Raw genomic sequence first — 18934 nt, 5'->3', positions numbered from 1 at the left:
CTCTGGTTCACCTGAGGAATAGGTATGAGAGGATATTCATCACCAGAAATCTGACCCCCCTTCAGAGAGAGCTAAATACGTGGCATGTGTGCCACTGTTCCATCCCATACTCACGGCAGACATCATTAATCAATTCAACGTTCTCTTCGCTCCTCATGCTGAGACCTTGGATCCTTGTCCACACAGCACTCCAATCCACCATGACCATTCTGTGAGTTTGCATACAAGAAGAAACCTAGTCGCTACCTCTGAGCTGGAAACTGTTAAGCTTAATAGGTTAAAAGTCTCATGTGAGCACTAAGGATTCGAACCTTAAGGAGGTCACCAAACAGACATTTAACTCCTGTTTGCCTTTCTGTGAGTCAGAGACCCTATCGAAACAACTAGGACCACAAACCAGATGGTGGCCTTGTTTTGTGGTTGGACTAACAGACAGTATTCCTGCAGTCACATACTTCTGTGTACACAGAAAATCATCTGAAAGACCCTTTCTAAAAAGAAAAAAATTAATAGTGGTTAGTGTTTTTTTCTACTTCATCAGTTATGAGGTACTAACCCACCCCTCCTTAAGCGATTCCTATGTCTCTCATTGCCCACGGCGGGAAGTAAGCTCCTCTGTGTTGCAAGCCTCTTTGCTGCCTGGCCACAGCTGCCTGTCTTAGATTCATCTTCTTTCTGATCACTGACCCAGCCACTTCTACACCCTATGCAACAGCCTCAAGGAAAAGTACTTGCCGTGATATCCTCCCTCTCCCCACCCCCACCCCCCAAAACCTCCTGTTCTTTGTGCACTTCACACTTCTGCACACAAAGGTCTCTCTGAGCCGTCTCTCAACTCCCATTCACAGCCAAACCTGTCAAGCAGATAGTCTACGCTCTGATTACATGAAGTGTGGTCCACGAACCAGTGGCATGAGTATCACCTAGGGGCTTGTTAGAAACACCCACACCAGACCTATGAACCTAAATCTGCATTTTAGCAAGATGCACTGCCCTAAATTCGCTCCCTCTCTTTCTGGGAAACCCCACCCAGTCTTCCTTCTCTCTAATCTGACTTCCTTCCCCACCTCTCCATCAAAAAGACTCTCATTGAGTGAGTGAATCCGTCAATTCATATATGAAAAAAGGATCCATGAAATATCACTTCCACTTGTGCCCACCCTAGGAACTTCTATTCAGCCTTCAAGTCCAGTCCAAATAGCCCACTTCTGTGAAGACATTTCTGCTCTCCAATGCAGACAAGGAAACCAAAGTGCTGAGAGGCTGGACAAACTGCCCGAGCACACCCAGTGCACCCACGGTGTGCCACCTTTAAGAATGATAGCAGGAAGGATTCCCTTGACCTCCCCAGAAGCCCCTCGTGGCCACTGTCAAGGGCAAAACTCCGTGGCTGAAACGGGTATGGCAAGTCGCAAGTTGCTTTGTGGACGAGGCCCCCATGTGGGCTGATCAAAACCAGGTTTCCTTGCTCGGGATCTTAACCACTGGGGCGCCCCCTACCCAGTCTCTCAATCCCCTTGAAGACTGTTGTATGCTCTCTTCCTTCAACACACATCCAAAGAACACACCTCTTTCACTCTCCTGGCCTCAAGGGGGAATTTTTCCTTTTTCTTTGGAGAACAAAGACCTCAGGGAGGAAATATCAGTTGCTGGTCTTTCCACTTCCCCAGCCCACAGCAACGCCATTCTGGTGACCCAGTGGCTTTCCAGCTTTAGGGTACGGGGGAGAAGTTTTAAACATGCAGGTCCTGATGCAGGGTCCGTGGGCTGCGCTTGGTGACACTCTGCTTCCTAGACTCTCCTCGAGGCTCCTGCATATCGACAAACTGTGCCATGACGCAGGTGTGTAGGACCACAGGCAAGTCCACCAGCTACCTTGAGTCCACCTTGGTCAAAAGAAGGCTCCAAAATCTCTCCTGCCCACCTCATCCTTTTATTGTGAGGATCACAGCAATAGGGTATGTGCTATGGCTTTGTTAAAATGGAAAACGTTCTTTTTGAAGGCAAGGTTTTACCACTCTTCTGCTTGGTTTTGGCACTAACAAGTAACCCTCTATTCCCATTCCCAGAAATTCTGTATTTCTCTCAACCTCAGAGCCTACTGTCAACATACTCTTAAGTGTTTCAGACAGTCCTGTGATTGTTGGATGCAAAGGACAGCAATTCATACTGGCCAGTGTCCAGACACACATAAGCTATCTTCCCGATAGCAGTTCTGTTTGCCAGAGACCTGGGGGGTCTTGTGCATAAGCAGGGGGCCTTTGCTTCCTCTCAGCAGCTTGAGACCGGCAACACACACTCTCTCCCCAAGATAAGGCCTTTCAGACAACAAAGCACTTAGAATATTTCCTTTGTGCTACTGAGAACAAACACAGGAGCCCACCCCAGTGTTTGTGGGACTGATCTGACAGGGGTAGGAGAGATGTAAGATATCATTTCCATTGTGTCGTCATGAACCATTGAAAATCTTTGCAACCTAATTAAACTGCACTCACTGAATGATGAGTGAATTCAACAGCCCCAGAACAAGCATTGCTTTTCACCATTTTCTATTTTAGCGTCTGTTCAACTATTTTAAGAAGGACATACCTGAGCCAAAAAATCAAAAGAGCACAGCTAGTAACAGCCAGCGTGGTCCTAACTTACTGACGATGCCATCAGTCCGTGGGGTCAGGGGCTCCAACACACTGACCTCACCGCTTCTTACCACTTACCACCCCCTCAGTCATCACCTCTCATACACCCATAGCCATAGCCTCCTTATCTACCCCTAAAATCACACCCTTGCCTCTATCTACTCACCCCTCTTTCCTACTCACCTCAACTCCACTTAAGCCCAGCCCTCCACCTGTTCCATGCTGAACCCAAGCAGAGCAAATCACACCCCTGTGCTAACCAGTCTCCACTGAATGGTGACCACAAATCATTCTCCCTCATCTCTCCATCTTCTCAAATCTCCCATACCTCGTATGCCTTTCTCGCACTCTTCTCATTTAGCTGAAAAAATACATAAGCAATAAGCATAAAACGTTCTCATCTTCTCCACGGGCTTCCACCCATCTCCCCACACCTGTGCCCCTACGCCTGTCTCCCTCCTGTTACCAGGAACAACTCTTCCAGCTGCTGCTTGTGCCTGGATCCTGACCTCTCACACCTCCCTGAGAACTTTGTTCCTGCTATAATTCCCTCTTGCATCATCAGTTTCTCTCTCTCTAGTCGACCAGCGTACAAATATGCTCTTGACAGAAGAGCACCCATCTCTCAAGGAGACCCTGACCGAGCAACCCCCCCTCCATCGAGAGACACATTCCTGCTCCTCTTTTTAGCACAGCTCCTTGAAAGGGCCAGTACTCTCCATCCCCCTTTCTGCACACTCTCTCCTCAGCATACTCACCTGCTCTCCTCCCACCTCTCCGCTGCCCTTTTTCAGCCTCCTTTACTGGATACTCTTCCTTACTCCAGTCTCTTAACTTTATCTAGTTAGACTCACTTCCCCTAAATATCACCTACACACTTGTCACTCCCAAAGTGACATCTGCAGCACAGACCTCTCTGCTGAGTTTCAGACTCGTATATTCACTGCCACGGTGGTTGGGAACTCGAAGAATAGAAAGTAAGAAAGATCCGAGATGGCAAAGGATCCTTGTGGGAAAATTCCCATCTCAAGAGGTGGTGCTGACCCTGCAGCCAGGAAGGGAGGCTGCAGTCGAGGGGGGACTGCAGGGTCTTCCTGGGGTTGGGAGGCGGAACTCACAGTGAGCAGAAAAGCTGATGGTACCAGCTTTCGGAACGGCCAGGATGCATTTCGGACCATGAATAAGTAAAGAAAAGAGGTCATCACGGTTCCAGAATCATGAGAACAGAGAGGAGAGAGAAAGTGAGGAGCGGAAGAATTAGTAAATCTTGGGGGAAGGACTGCTGAAGGAAGAAAGGAGACAAAGAAAAAGGTGGGAGACAAAGAAGAAGGAAGCGAGAAGGCATGGGTAAGAGAATGAAAATAAGAACCCAGGAAAGAGATTTTGGTCCTTGCTCACTCAGGAGATACAACCAGCATACTGGCTGAATTCTCAACAAGAGGCAGAAACTCAATTCTCTCAGTCTTCCCCAGAGGGGCAGTAGTATTAGTACTATTAATGGCTACCATTTGTCAATGTGTTTCCTAGGTGCTAGGCGCTTTGAACACACTTCCTCATTTAATTCTTAAAACAGCCTGTGACTCGGGTGTCACTGTCCCCATCTGATGGAAGCTAAAACTCAGAGCAGTGAAGTAATTTACTCAAGACCACCTAGTAAGGGGGTGGCAGAGGCAAGATGCAAACCTACATCTTATCCCAACCTCCCCACAGGTGACCACCACACCCCTGGGCCACAGGAAAGAGGCAGTGGGGAGAGACCTTCTCCTGACACACGGAGGCTGAGGCGGGGGGATGGGGTGCGATGAGCAGCCCTGCGGAGAGCACTGACCACCCGGCAGCTTCCCAAGTCAGAGGGCCGCCCACCTGCGCCGAGGTGCTGCTTTCCTCTCCACAACCCGCTGTCCCCTGTCCGCACTGCCCGCTGCCTGGAGGGGAACCTGACAACTCGGCAGGGCGGCGTGAGGATTTGGGCGAACTGCTTGTCCCAGCCCTGGCAGCTAATCTAGGATGCGGGATGAAAAGCACCCCCAAATTATCCTAGGGCAAAACCAGGTCAAGCTCACCTCCAAACCCAGCCCTCACAGAGTTAAAGGCGAGGAACCGGACGGGCTTAAAAGGCAAAGAAGTTAATTAGCTCCCTGAAACCAAAAGGGGAGGAACAGAGCCTGGATAAAGGGGTAGCTGGAGGCGAGGGAGAGGGCGCTCAGCTGGGAGTCCAAAGCCTCACACCCTCAGGGCCTCCAGGGAGCTCTGAGGTCTGGACCATGCCTCTCCTGTGTCTCTGTTTCCTCCTCTATCGGACCAGGTCTGAGGCCCCTTCTCTGCACCCGACAGCCTAGGACAGGGCAGCATATGGGGCCAACGCAGCCTCATCTGAAACGGGCCCAGCGGGCGGGACAGTGGGGCCTGACTCTGGAAGTCAGAGCTGGGAGACAGCAGTGATTCTCGGCAGGTGTGCCCTCCGCAGGCACCCCGGACCCACAGGGAAGATGCCCTGCCCAACCCTAACCCAGCCGGGTCTCCATCTGCCTTTTCAATCAGGAGAAGAAGTGGATGGAGCTGGGGGGCCAGGGGGGTCACACGTGTGGGTGGACAGAGAGAGCAGGCGGAGGGGGCAGCTACCTCCCAGACATGATCAGTGGTCATGCTGCAGGGGGGTGCAGGGAGAATATAAACATATAAACCACCATCTCCCCTCCACGACCCCCGCAACAGTGCCTAAACCTTCCACCACCAGAGCGACCCCAGGGGCTTGAAAAATGCAAACCAGTTTCTCTGACAGGATAGCGCAGTGTCACATTCCTGACGTGATCCACCCGAGCCTCTGACTGTCAGCACCAGGGTGAACCTTGGACAACCTGGTCCAAACCCTTCTTTAAAAAATACAAGGAGGGCTTCCCTGGTGGCGCAGTGGTTGAGAGTCCACCTGCCGATGCAGGGGACACAGGTTCGTGCCCCGGTCCGGGAAGATCCCACATGCCGCGGAGTGGCTGGGCCCGTGAGCCATGGCCGCTGAGCCTGCGCGTCCGGAGCCTGTGCTCCGCAACGGGAGAGGCCACGACAGTGAGAGGCCCGCGTACCGCAAAAAAACCAACAAAAAAACAACAAAAAAACAACAAAAAAACAAGGAAACAGAGCCCCCAAATGGTAAAGCGACATGCCCAGGGTCACAGGGCACGGTGGCAGCAGGGCTGGGACTCTCACCCAGGCCTCCTAAACCTTTCCAAAGCGCGGACTGTTCCCTGGGAGCGTCCCCTGGGGGGTCTGGCATCTTGGCATCCTGCTCCCAGGGCTGCCTCTGCTCCTGTTCAGCCACGACAGCAAACGAGCCCCTGGGGCCTTGCCAGCTGACCCCTCCTGACCCTGCCTTCCGGAAGGGTGAATGCACATCAAACCCTGAGGCTAAGGTATGCCTGGGTACCGTCCGCTTGGCGCCCAGCTCCCTTTTCCACAGCCTACTGGGAGGGAGAAATTTCCAGAAGGGATAGATCTAAAGGCTTTCACAGAAGCGGGACTCTCCTTAGAAACATTCCTTCGCTTGGACAATGGGGGTAAGGCAGGAAGATGGGGGGATGGAAGAAAAAGGTTAATTTTTTATAACGTCACATTCTCGCTAAAATGGCGCCCTGGAACTTTCAAGATCATCTGACCAATACCAGGTTGGACTCCTTAGTTACAAAGATGGAGACTGAGTTTCTTTTGAAGCAGGTCAACCAAATGATACCCAGGGGAATTAAAAAAAGAAGTAATGAAAGGGAAAGAAGTCCCTTTGTGCCCTACCTGGGAGTCAGAGAGAGCCCCTCGCTCCCCACCTGACAAGCGCGCAGCTACCTAAAATGGTCCTACGGAGCTGCCCGGCACAGACAGGCCTGGCCAGGGCAGCTGGCTCTTTGCAACTGCCCAGTCTGTCCTTTGCTGGGAAACCTGGATTCATTAGCATATGGCTAAACCCACAATGCTGGCCAGCCAATGGGTAACAGGACTCCCAGCGAAGATGGATTGGCCCAGTAGCCAGTGGGATTCTTGTTACTATAGGAAAAAGCCAGGTTCCCAGAGGAGGCTGGAGGACAGGAAACAAGAATGAACAGAAGCCCAGAGCCCATGGTTTAAGGAAGGAGGGGGAGGACGCGGGAGGGTCCACCTCCTTGGGCAATGGTTAAAAGGAAGAGAAAGAAAAAAAAAAAGGAAAGAAAGAACCCAGCCTTTGAAGTCAAATAGACATATGCATTTACCAGGTTTCGGGCAAATTACTATTTAACCTTTCTCCACCTCAGTTCCCTCAGCTGTAATATAGGCCCAACATCACAGGTCATTAAAGGAAGTGAGGAGATTAGAGAACCTATGATGACGTGTAGTTGGCGCTCAGAGAGCCTGGTCCCCCTTCTCTCCTTAGCATCCAAAGCCAGCCCCACCTGGTCCTGGGAAAAACCCACGGGGAAACTCTCACCCAGTGAGCCCCGGACAAAGCACAGGGGCCTTCCAGGGAGGAGGACGGCGGTCCCAGTGACGATGGACTGACCCATTTGGCCAACCATCCTTAATTTCCCTCTTCACATTTTGGGAGCCCTGGAGCGCTCTTCTCCCAAATGAGGCATGCAGCAGAAATGAGCTGTGATTAGCGCAGGGGAGAGACCAGGAGGACAGGAGAGCAGGGACAGTAGCTGCAGAGTTTCCTGGAATTAATGGCGAGGGAGCAGGGAGGGCAAGCTGCTGTCTCTGAAGCTCTGTCTCCCTGCGCCAATCACCAGGCAGAGACTTCGTTTAAAGCCAACTTTCTCAGCCTCAGCAGGGCAAAACCCACTCTGAGGGTTGCCTATGATAGACTTCATGCACCATTTGAGGCAGGCCTGAGGTGTTCTCTATGGGACACGCAGGGAAATTTCAAGCCAGTATGTAGATGCATGAAACACACAGAACACTGCGCTAGAGGCCGTTAAAACTCAGCCCCGGAACGCTGGCTGTTCCAGATCTATGGCAATGTTACAGTCTAAAGGCAGATGAAGGAGAGAGCGATTTTGAAAGAGTTTGGTGAGATAGTGCTGTACGAGGCCCAGGTGCTGCATAAATGTTGGGCGGGTGGGTGGAAGGGGAAGGGGTGGATCCAATCATTTTTCCAGGGAAGGTGGTTATTATTCTACCGTTTCAATTCTGTGCTGTCAGATGACCTTTTCCGTCCAGGGCTCTGCCACTTTTAGCCAGGCCTAAGCCAAGGCAATTGTCACTGAACATTACAGGCGAGTAACAAGCAATGCAAATGCACTCGTGTTAATATCAGAAAGAAGATCTGGAGCCTAGTCTGGGCCCTACCACTTCTGTGTATCTTTGGCCAAGTCACTTAACCCTTCTGAGTTTTGGTCTCTCATCTGCTAAGTGGGACAGTAACGCCTGTCAAGGCCGCCAGGAAGATTCCATGGAGAGTGTGGTGGCTATGATGTAGCACGTCAGGAAGAGCCAACCATGCTTGGCTACCATGGAGAAGATGACCCGTGAACTTTGGACTCACTGTCCGTAGTCTGCACACACGGCTACACCTCTTCCAGCCTCAGGGGCCAGTGAGGAATCCATCAACAAGATGAAGTGGGGAGTATGAGATAGAAATGGAAATGAGGACAGGGGGTTGCAATCTCACAGCTTCTTCATCCTCCAACAGGTAAATCAGCTACGGGTGTCCAGACAGTGGTACCAAAAGGAGCTGCTACCCCCAAACAAAGGCCATGGCCGGAATCTAAGCCTGGTTGCCTTGATTTTCCTCAGTGACATTCACTGACCTTTCAGTCCAAAGGGTGCTTTTCCAAATCAACCCTTTCTCCAACTTGACTAGGAGGACAATCATAGATTTTCACCCCAAATTTCAACTGGTCTGTCAGATATAAAGCTCTCTGGGGCCAACCAGCCTCTTGGGATATCCCATACTCCTCCCCAAATGCACTGCAAACCAATCGGTAGTATAATAGAAGATTCTCTGGTTTCAGAGTATACTTCACGGACGATGCCCACAGAATCGTTTGATACCGAGAAAGATGAACCTTTCATCAGCTGGACAAGTGTCACAGAGAAGACAGGATACAGTGGGGTTCTGTTAAAAGGCATTTAGAAGGAATTCTGATCACTTCTCTTCCCCACAAGGGCTAGGATCCTATAACCACAACAGGGTCAGAGGCAGCCTGGTGGGAAGCACGTACGAAACCCAAACTTCTTGACATGTGTGTTGGGGCTGTCCTCGCGTAACCATCCTAAACATCACATTCTCCTGCTCGAGAACTCATGACGCCCCTGACTTCCTACCATTCCTGTTTCCTTTGCTATGGATCAGGCCCCACCACAATGAGGATGCTACTTACATTCCTATGACTCCTCACTACAGCCCAGGATCTCCCCCAACTCCCTTCAGGCTCATCTCTGTGACGGCTTCAAACCTACAATGTCACTCGCACCTCTGAGCTTTTGTTCAGATATTCCCCCCTGCTGCTGTCAGTGGCCTGCCTTCTCTTTACCCACCCAGCTCTACTCATCTTTTTTTTTTTTTTTTTTGCGGTACGCGGGCCTCTCACTGCTGTGGCCTCTCCCATTGCGGAGCACAGGCTCCGGACGCGCAGGCTCAGCGGCCATGGCTCACGGGCCCAGCCGCTCCACGGCACGTGGGATCTTCCCGGACCGGGGCACGAACCCGTGTCCCCTGCCTCGGCAGGCAGACTCTCAACCACTGCGCCACCAGGGAAGCCCTACTCATCTTTCCATGAAGACATACTTCAGCCTGCACTCCTAATCCTAACTCCCTTTGCTAAGCCCATCTGATACTTTGCTGAGCTCCCTTTGCTGGGCCCATTTTGCACCAACTTGACACTTAATTAGATGGTCTTGTCTTAAATAATATACTAATTGCCTGTCTCTCCTCCTCATGAACAGAAAAGCTTTCTTATACAGTGGAGAGAGTCTTAGGGCCAGAAAACCCTTGATTAGAAATATCAGACTTTACCAGCTGTGACTACTATCTTTGTCAATTCCATCTCCCTGAGCTTCAATTTCCACTTCTGTGAAACAGGAATAATAATCTTAACCTGAAAGGACTAAATATGGCTTTCACACGCTAACACCTATAAGAAGCCTATCGGTGACTAGCACATAGAAAGTACCCCCAAAAGTTTGTTTCAGTTCTCCTTTGCTCCTCTTTTATGTCCTGCAAAACCTAGCACAGTATTGCAACATAGAAGGCCTTCAATAAATGTTTGATTAATTGATCAGTATCATAAAGCAAACCAATAACTAGGGGGTCATTATGCAAGGTAACAGTATATGGTCAAAATGTATTCATCTATTCTTCAGTTGTGGACAAAAGGTTGATGTCTACGGAGGGAAAACAATCTATTTTAACTAAAGACGTTTTCAAAATTACCAACTGCCAATCTCTCTGAACCCATAACTCAGCCAAGTAGCAGTTTCAGCGTAAGTGTTCATGCTAGCAATTCATCACGCCCCTCCTCCACCCCCCTTACACAAGTTACCTCCATTCCCAACCTCTTTGACATATTTCTGGCCCCCAGAAAGTTGACTTCACACCCTAAATACAGCACAATCCTTGCTACTTCTTTAAATCAAATACCAAGCAAAACCATTCTATAGGAGTTCTTTTCTAAGTTATTTAGAAAGCATCCTGATCACTGCCTTTCCCAAACAGAATTTTTGTCTAATATACACAAATACAAATTAACTTTGTCTTCTAATAAGACCTTTCTTCCCCACCAAGTAGAGGAGAAGAGAGTAGACAACCATGTATATTAGTGAGGTCTTCAACCAAAATCCAGCTGGGAATAATATCCAGGCCATATGAGCAACTATGAGGTCCACGCACCAAGGATGACACTGGACATGGTGGGGTCCGATGACCTGAGAACTGGAGGGGAATTCAGGTGGAGTTTCAACAGAACAATTTTCACTTCGTGGCCTCTTGGCCTTAGTGGTTTTTTCTGCTGCTTCTCACTGTTCCTTTTTCACATGTTTGGTGTTTCTCTGGAGGAAAATGTCTCTTGCCACCTCATTCACTCTCCAGTTGGTGTCTCACACTATCAAAACAAGAAGAGTCCCCATACGGGCTTGGGACATTGCTCCAGGGTGAATAGGAGCAAGCCTAGAAATGTAATTTTAGTTAACGATCGTAATAAGCATTCGTGAGACTAATTTTCCCCATGCCTCCCACACCCTGGTGGTGAGTCAGGCACTCACTCTTTCAGGTTGCCCAGCTGCAATTCAAAGCATTGAAGAGGTAGACAGGTCCCCAAAGGGTCATCTAGCCCACGTCCCTAGCTCCACGCAGGAGAAATCCTTGACTATCAGCAAGTTCCATTTGAACCTCAATAGTCAAAAATCTTTGATATCAAAAGAAGTTTGTCAACTTGTTCTAAGCCCCAAGGTGCTCCTCCTGTCCTCTCTAGAGACCAAAGGCAACTGGTCAGTCTATTTTTCTCAATGATACAAATAATGATGGTTACTAAGTGACCCCTAATTCTCTTCCCCAAGTTAAACAAGCCCAAATCCTTTCACCTTTTCTTAAGGGGCTTACTGTCCATCCCTTTAAACATGTTGTTAATCTTTTTTGTACCTTTTGGTTTTTCCACAGTTATTTTCAGCTAATTCGAACATGGCGGTGTCAAATATTAAATAGGGTGGCGAAGTACTTTCCAACCCTTGCACGTTATTCCAATATAACACGGCCTGGTAACATGCTCACTTAAAAATAAACAACACAACACTCCTTCAACTAGTGCTCCACTAGGACTTCCAGATCCATCTCAGCTATGATTTTGCCTTGCCGGGCGATCACTAACAGCACAGTCAATGTAATTGTATCAGTCAGATTGGTGCTAAACCATTGATGGCCACTGTTACCACCTCTCAACAAAGTATTTCCTATTCTAGTGTAAGGAAAGATCAGGTAACCAAGGGGTTGTGCCGCTTATACCATGTTTATGTAAAATACATAACAGGAGTTTCTAACTTTTGGTCTGAAGAATCTTTCTCCTTTTTTTAGTCTATGCCTAAAAGCTGACATCTGGGTGACCTCAGATGTGATCACAGGGTAGAGCTTGCAGCAAATGGAGCTGACATATAACATGTCCATCCCAACTCCTGCCCCTTTTAAGGAAACTTGGAAATAACCAGGGGAACCTAGCAAAAAGCACCACTAAAAGGTATCCTGAGATCTGAAAAGTTACAGATCCTTCCAAACAACTGAGCATCCTCTAATAAGGGCTAAAGAGGGATCTTGGGTACATTTGGCATAGCTGCTGCCACCTGGCATGACTAGCTCAGAGGCCACCCTTCAGGATCACCTCCTATTCAATTTGAAAGAAGGTTTTTTTTTTTAATTTATTTATTTTAATTATTTATTTATTTTTGGCTGTGTTGGGTCTTTGTTGCTGCGTGCAGACTTTCTCTAGTTGTGGCGAGTGGGGGCTACTCTTCGTTGCGGTGCGCGGGCTTCTCATTGCGGTGGCTTCTCTTGTTGCAGAGTACAAGCTCTAGGCGCATGGGCTTCAGTAGTTGTGGCACACGGGCTCAGTAGCTGTGGCTCGTGGGCTCTAGAGTGCAGGCTCAGTAGTTGTGGCACACAGGCTTAGCTGCTCCGCAGCATGTGGGATCTTCCCGGACCAGGGATTGAACCCATGTCTCCTGCATTGGCAGGCGGATTCTTAACCACTGCGCACCAGGGAAGTCCCTGTAAGAAGGTTTTAATTCAATAGGATGTCTGGTATCAGGAATCTTCCCCACCATTCAGGGAGGAAAATTATTTCTTAACAGTTCTTTTGGGATGTGAGGTTGAGGAGGTGGGGGAAGTCTCCTAATTCTGAATATGACCACAGAATCTGAGTTCTTAGAAAGAAAGGCATCACAGCAACATCCTCAAAGGCATCACAGCAATTGTTAAACACCCTGTGATTAACAATTTCACAGAGCCACAGTCATTGAAGAATCGGTAGTCATCAGAAAGAGACCATTTCTCTAACTACAGCAATTCCATGCCTCCTGTGTCAGGTTCCACTAAATTTCCATTAGCATTTATCTCATAAGATGACACGCATTTGCACAAATCCGTCCATTTTAAAGTTGGCCTTTTTTCATACTTAAGTTGCCAGAGATGAACATTAGTCATCACATCCCCAGAGGCACACTATTCTGTATGGCCAGCACATAGACTAGCTAGATTATTGACAGACTCTTTAGATAAGCATTGCACTATTGTAGTTTGGACTCGGCACTCAAACTGGAAAATCTAGTAGACAGCTTTCTAAAATCCTTTGATGGAATATTTTGGCTCTGAAACATTTTTGCAAATAGGCCTCAATACAGTTGACATTGCTGACCCTGAAATGCACCCCTAGCCTTTCACCTCATGATGTGAAATTCTCTTTCCTTAGTCCTGAGACCTAGAAAATGCCCTAAATATTATCACCATCCAATTTAACAGTATAATAGTTGCTTTCTAAATCAAGGATCCGCAAACGGTGGCCCCTGGGCCAATCTGGCCAGCTGCCTATTTTTGTAAATAAAGTTTTATAGGAACACAGCCATGTCCATTCATTTACACACTGTCTTGGGCTGTTTTCATGCTACAACTCCAGAGTTGAGTAGTTGCAACAGACTTCTGGCCTGCAAAGCCTGAAATATTTATTATCTGGGTCATTATAGGAAAAGTTTGCAAACCCCTCATTATAAATCACAAGGAAAACAAATTGCTTATTCAGAATAACCTTCTCTCCACCCTGACAAAAGAAAACAAAACAAAAAAACCCCCTGAGCCAAGTGAGTCGTTTTTGCATACTACTTTGCATGAAATCTGGCCTGGCTCTCTTACAAAGTGTCCTCCGAAATAAGATGCATAGAAGATGTAAATCACAAGACAAATCCAAATTAAAATTCTAGAGTAATAATAATAATAGATAAACATATGTTATATATAATATATTATGGTGTATATAAATATATATTATAAATAATATAAATATATATATCCCTCCAGAATTTTTATTTAAATTTATAAGTATTTTACATCTTATATGTATCTTATTTCAGAAGACACTTCGTGAGATATCATATATGTTTTTCTTTAAATCAAAAGCAGTTGTGAATTTGCTGGTTTGGGGATACAATAAAACTTGAATTCCGTTCTAGTCTCATGGAATAATTTGAAGGTCTTAGAAAAGAAGGGTAAAAGAAATGTGATATAAGAGATAACTCATCATGAATAATAAAGTGGAATAAAAAACATAGCTCTAAACTATACAGCCGTGCCCAGAGTTTTAAAGGGGAGCTCTTTCAGAGGGAAAAGGACTGGATGGGGGGAATGTTTTTACTGGAACCCCATCCTGAATCCCTAGCACATGGTGAATAATGATCTAGCTCCATCCAGAGAGCAACCCAGGGACCCATTCCCAGCACATAACAGTTCTAAGGCAGGATACACTAGACACCTCCATAGGTTAAGTCAAGGTTCTGCTGTCATGAAAGAGTTTGGTCAAGGCATCCTAACCTCGACTTCAACTTTAACCAGACTTGCAGCCTTGGGGAGCTGCCCCACAGCCTTCAGAGGGTGTCTGCCACATGCTCACCTTTGGTTTCACCCACACAAAGTGGATCTTCAGTGTTTTTAATTTACAACCAACATTTTAAAATAGGGAGATCTCACCAAAATTTCTGAATTTTTGGCCCCTCTTAAAAACCCAGAAGACCTGGGAAGCCTGGGCCCGTGTTCTTTCAGGCAGCATCCCTTGAGCTGGTGGCAGCTGCCCCATTCAGAGCACAGGTGCTCTCTGGCTCTACACACCCCCTAACTCTCTGTTGCTCCCCTGTGCCCTGAAGCTCAGCATAACGGCTACTCCCTGTCTCCCTGGCACTGTTCATTTTCTCATCCCTGGCCTGCTTTACTCACTAAAGATACCTGCTCTGTAGGCATCTGAATGTCAAACCCAGAGCTAACCCTTTATACAAACTAATATATTTCCAAATGGATGAGGAAAAATGACTTCTTTTCATCTTTCTCATTCTCTGGCTCACATGTATACTTTCCCCCTCCCACTTGGTCAGTGATCACCTACAGACAGAAAGCACACGTAGGCTTTGCCAACGACTCACCATCAGTTATTTGGAAAAGGCAGTCCCTGCCCTCAGGACCTGCCATTAGAGACATTAGATTCTCCTGGGTCTCCTCTATCCTTATTTACGCTGATACTACAGCTCCATGCTAGACATCTCATCCCTACAAGCAGCCCAAAGACAGTCTCTACAAAGAAAGACTTAGTCGTGAGGTAAAACACACTTTGGGTAGAAAGTGTTCGCCCATCAAAGTACCCTTTTCCAAGGTATAAAATAGAAGGAAGATTTCGGGTGTAATCACTTCCCTCCTCAGAAGATACTGAATCCTCTAGGTAACCTCTGAATTGGATCTAATGTCTCAAATGAGTCGCTGTAGGAAGTGAGTGTGTCATAAATGTTCAAAACTTCCTTTCTACGCCAAGTATCTATAGGCAGATGAATGGGAAAAGAAAAGGTGATATATACACGCAATGGAATATTATTCAACCTTAAAAAGGAATGGAATTCCGACATGTTACAACATGAATGAACCTTGAAGATACTACGCTAAGAGAAACAAGTCTGTCACAAAAGGACAAATATTGCATGATTCTACTTACATGATGTACCTAGAATAGTCAAATTCACAGAGTCAGAAAGTAGAATGGTGATTGCCAGGGGCTGGGGTGAGGGAGAAATGGAGAGTTGGCGTTTAATGGGTAGAGAGTCTCAATTGAAGAAGATGAAAAAGTTCTGGAGTTGGATGGTGGCGACGGCTGCACAACAATGGGAATGTAAGTAATGCCGCTGACCATACACTTAAAAACAGTTACAGTTTTAAATTGTATGTCATGTGTATTTTGCCACAGTAAAAAAAAGAAAAGAAAAAAGCCTAAGGAGGGTAGATTGGGGGAAAAGAATTCTTTTTACTGCTAGAGAAATGTATAAAGTCCATAATGAATGTCACGAGGTGACGTTCATTTTAAAGTAAGATAGAACATGCTAGCAGGAGCAACATGATGTCATGTTCCCTCTCCACCTGGCCTCAGCGTGAGCTGGCAATGCTCAGAGGGCAAGACCTGGCCCGAGAGGCTGGTCCTGTTCTCTCTGACCTAGAGGACCCAACAGAGAAGATGGGAGAAACCTATCTCAGGCAGGGGGGTGGTAGGTTTACAGCTGCACCAACTGGCAGCTGGGGCGGCTACATCACTACCTTTCAGGCAGTGGAAACAATAACCTCAGCTTTTTCCAAGCACATGCTAAATCTTGCATTCTCGTGCAAGACTATCTTAGCACAGGTGCGACGGCAACATTGGACGGGTATATTAAGTCAGTATCCATAACTAGGCTCTCCATAAATCCATTTAGGCCATGGAGAGGTTGACAGTGGCCGTGGTGATGGTGGGTAGGTGACAGCAACTCTGGACTCAAAGCTCAGACGCTGGTACCAACCCTGGACATTGTTCACTTTCCAAGCCACCGCCTGTCAGCTAAGCCAGTGGCAACCTCTGTTCTAGACTGCGCTTCTAAATAAAACAACAGGGTTCAACAAATCCCGGGCATGCAGAGGGGCAGAATCCTTTCAGGAGTCCCTTCTACAGGACGGTATGAAAGTTGAACTCATGCAGGATGAGGTTGGAAAAGCAAAATTTACAGAGATGCTATAGGAGCATTGGAAACAGACTTTTATTTAACAGAAACGTACACAAACTTGATACAAACCCTACATTATGCAAAGCTTTATCATGATTCTACACATGTTATAACTTGTGGGAGTTGGTTGGAGAGTGGATTATTATTATAATTATTAGCATCTTGAAAAAGGACATTTTCTCTCAGAAAATGTCAAAGGAAGGACTACAAAATGATAGAGACCTTCCTGGTGATCTCCGCCAGGGACTGGCCTTGAAAGGGCTGGCAAGAAGTCCGTGCCCATCTAATCTGTCCTTGCAAAGGCGAAAGAGAGACTCTCGGGCTCAGAACCCTTTCACTAACACTGCCGCTCAAGACTTTTGCGGAGAGAAATATCCAGCGTTAGACTGTGCGTTGATCATTATGACTCTGCTCGCCAGTGAGGGAAACTCAAGAGCATGAACGTGTAAGACTGGGAGTAGAACCCGGTGGCCCGGCCGGTCACCCCAGCTCCTTCACTAGGCCTCAGACACAGTGCTGAATGCATTTCATAATCCACCTTCACTTCCACCAACATGGCCATAGAAGGACAGGTCAGACCACTCGCCTTTCTCCTTTTTACCCCCACCAGCAACTGAATTTGAGGCTTCCGTCTTTCAGGCTGGCCTTCCTTGCCTTGGGGACACCCAGCATCTCAGGCCCCCAAAGCCGGCTCCCTTTGCAAGTCTCCTCTAGGAGCTGTTAGGGAACAGAATTAATATCATCCCAGCTGATGTTTATTTTTTGTTCTTTTTCCCCTCTCTCTTTCTCTCTGCCTTCACTGTACTATTTTAAACAAAGCTGTCTTTGTTCAAATCTATTGAACTCGTAGAGATACATTTAATCGCTAGATGGAATTCCTTTCAGAGCTAGGCCTTGTCAGACATGATAACCAGGAGGCAGGCTGCTTCTTGACCTCAGATAAATGGGGCTTGCCTTGGGTGAGGGGAGAGTTTGTTTGTTTGTCTGTTTGTTTTGGGGGGAGCAGAGAGACTGCTGATAGCCCTTGTGGCTAATTTATTTCAGTCAAGTCTTAACACATAATCAAACACTTTCAATAGACTTTTGAAGAAGAAGGAAAAAAAAAACTGATCACTCCTCACTTACCACATCCAACTTGCAGAAATAAAAATACCTAAAGAACATACATGAATGGCTTTTTCAAAAGGCTGAGAGAGCAGAGTTGATCTTTATTCTCTTATTAAAAATGTGGGCTACTTTTCCTTAGAGTTAATATGCAGTCTTTATTTTACATTAAGTCCTCTTTTGATTTTCATGTCTTCACAAAATTGCTTTTAACTTTTGAAGTTGAAGGTACTTTAAACAAAAATACCGTGCCACAACAGCACCTTTTCTTTTAAATATTGAAATAAATAAAATAGTTAACTCTTTTTTCTTTTGTCAGTCTGTTTGTGTTCAGTTATTTCTATTGTAGAGCAATTCCAGTCTGACCTGGATACTTTCTCACAGACACTTACAGAAAATGTAATGGAGGATTTAAAAAAAAAAAAATCTTCTTATTGCACAAAGTGAGGCCATTCCAGAGACTTCTCTGAGCTGAGCTGAGTTGTGCTGGAGGCTTTTCCACAATCCAGGCTCCTGTGTTGGCGGAAACACATGCGCAGGAGGGGGCCAGGCAAGGGAAGAGGAAGAGAAGGAGGAGGAAGAGGAGGAGGAAGAGGTGCAAATCCTCGTGGCTTCTTTCCACCTTCTTCGGAAATGGCTTGCTTGAAGGACGCCAGAGTCCCCGGGCCATAGTGTGGACTGCAGAGGGAAAGGCAATGAAAGATAAAACAAAAAACAACAGCACAGGACAACTGCCTAAAAAAGAAAGATTTAAATTAAGGAAGTGGTGGAAATGAAATGAATTTAAAAAAAAAAAGAAAGAAAGAACGGAAACAACTAACTAATTGCCACATGAATGAGGCCACGGCTGTGTACAACGAGAACCAGACTAGTGTTTCTTGTGCCTTTAACAACAGCAGCTCGAAATCAATCAGGAATGGGGCAGGTCAGTTGCTCCTGGGCAACAGAATGACACAAGAAACACGATGCAGCTGGATTTTTCAATTCCTAGGTGGCGTAGTAGGCAAAACTGGGTGTTGGCAAAATCTTTTTTTTCTCCTCTACTTGGAAATAAAACAAACAATCTTCTCCCTGTTAAAATACTCCAGAAAGACCATTACGATATAATCTGTCGCCTGTCACCTAAGTGGAAATGAGTAGTTTCTATGGTACAGGACCAGTGGCAGTCATAGAAAACCCCAACGGACGCCCCATTTGGTCTAAAGGCCAAAAGGACACTGCTTTGATGCATACACTCTCACCCCTAATCCTGCCCCAAGTGATTCCGAGGGTGTCAGAATTACTCAGACAGAGAATCAAGCCAAGATATCTGTTCCAGTCCTCAACTAGCCCCGTGATCCCAAGTGTCAGCCTTGGAACGTGGTGGCAGTTCAAACCCGGTGGGTCCTTTAGCCTGGATGGTTACCAACCAGGCATGGATTTGGCTTCTAGCCGAAACGAAATCTGCCACGTTATCTTGGTCTTTGGAATGGAGC

General features: G+C 46.9%; 1 protein-coding gene across 6 annotated transcripts in view; it reads right to left on the bottom strand.

Moving 5' to 3' along the window:
- Positions 1–18934, bottom strand: part of DPF3 (double PHD fingers 3) — a 257874-nt gene that overhangs the window by 28575 nt on the left and 210365 nt on the right. For 2 of the 6 annotated variants that reach the window (XR_013827307.1, XR_013827310.1), the window contains exon 10: positions 16097–18137. The exons of the other annotated variants lie outside the window; for them this stretch is intronic. The gene's annotated coding sequence lies outside the window, so the exon portion shown is untranslated. Of the gene's footprint in view, positions 1–16096; positions 18138–18934 lie in introns of those variants that run through there. 6 annotated transcript variants of the gene reach the window in all.

The sequence above is a fragment of the Stenella coeruleoalba genome, assembly GCF_951394435.1.
Source record: "Stenella coeruleoalba genome assembly, chromosome: 2".
NCBI lineage: Eukaryota > Metazoa > Chordata > Mammalia > Artiodactyla > Delphinidae > Stenella > Stenella coeruleoalba.
The sequence above is the reverse complement of the archived record's forward strand: the minus strand, read 5'-3'. Positions and strand labels throughout refer to the sequence as shown.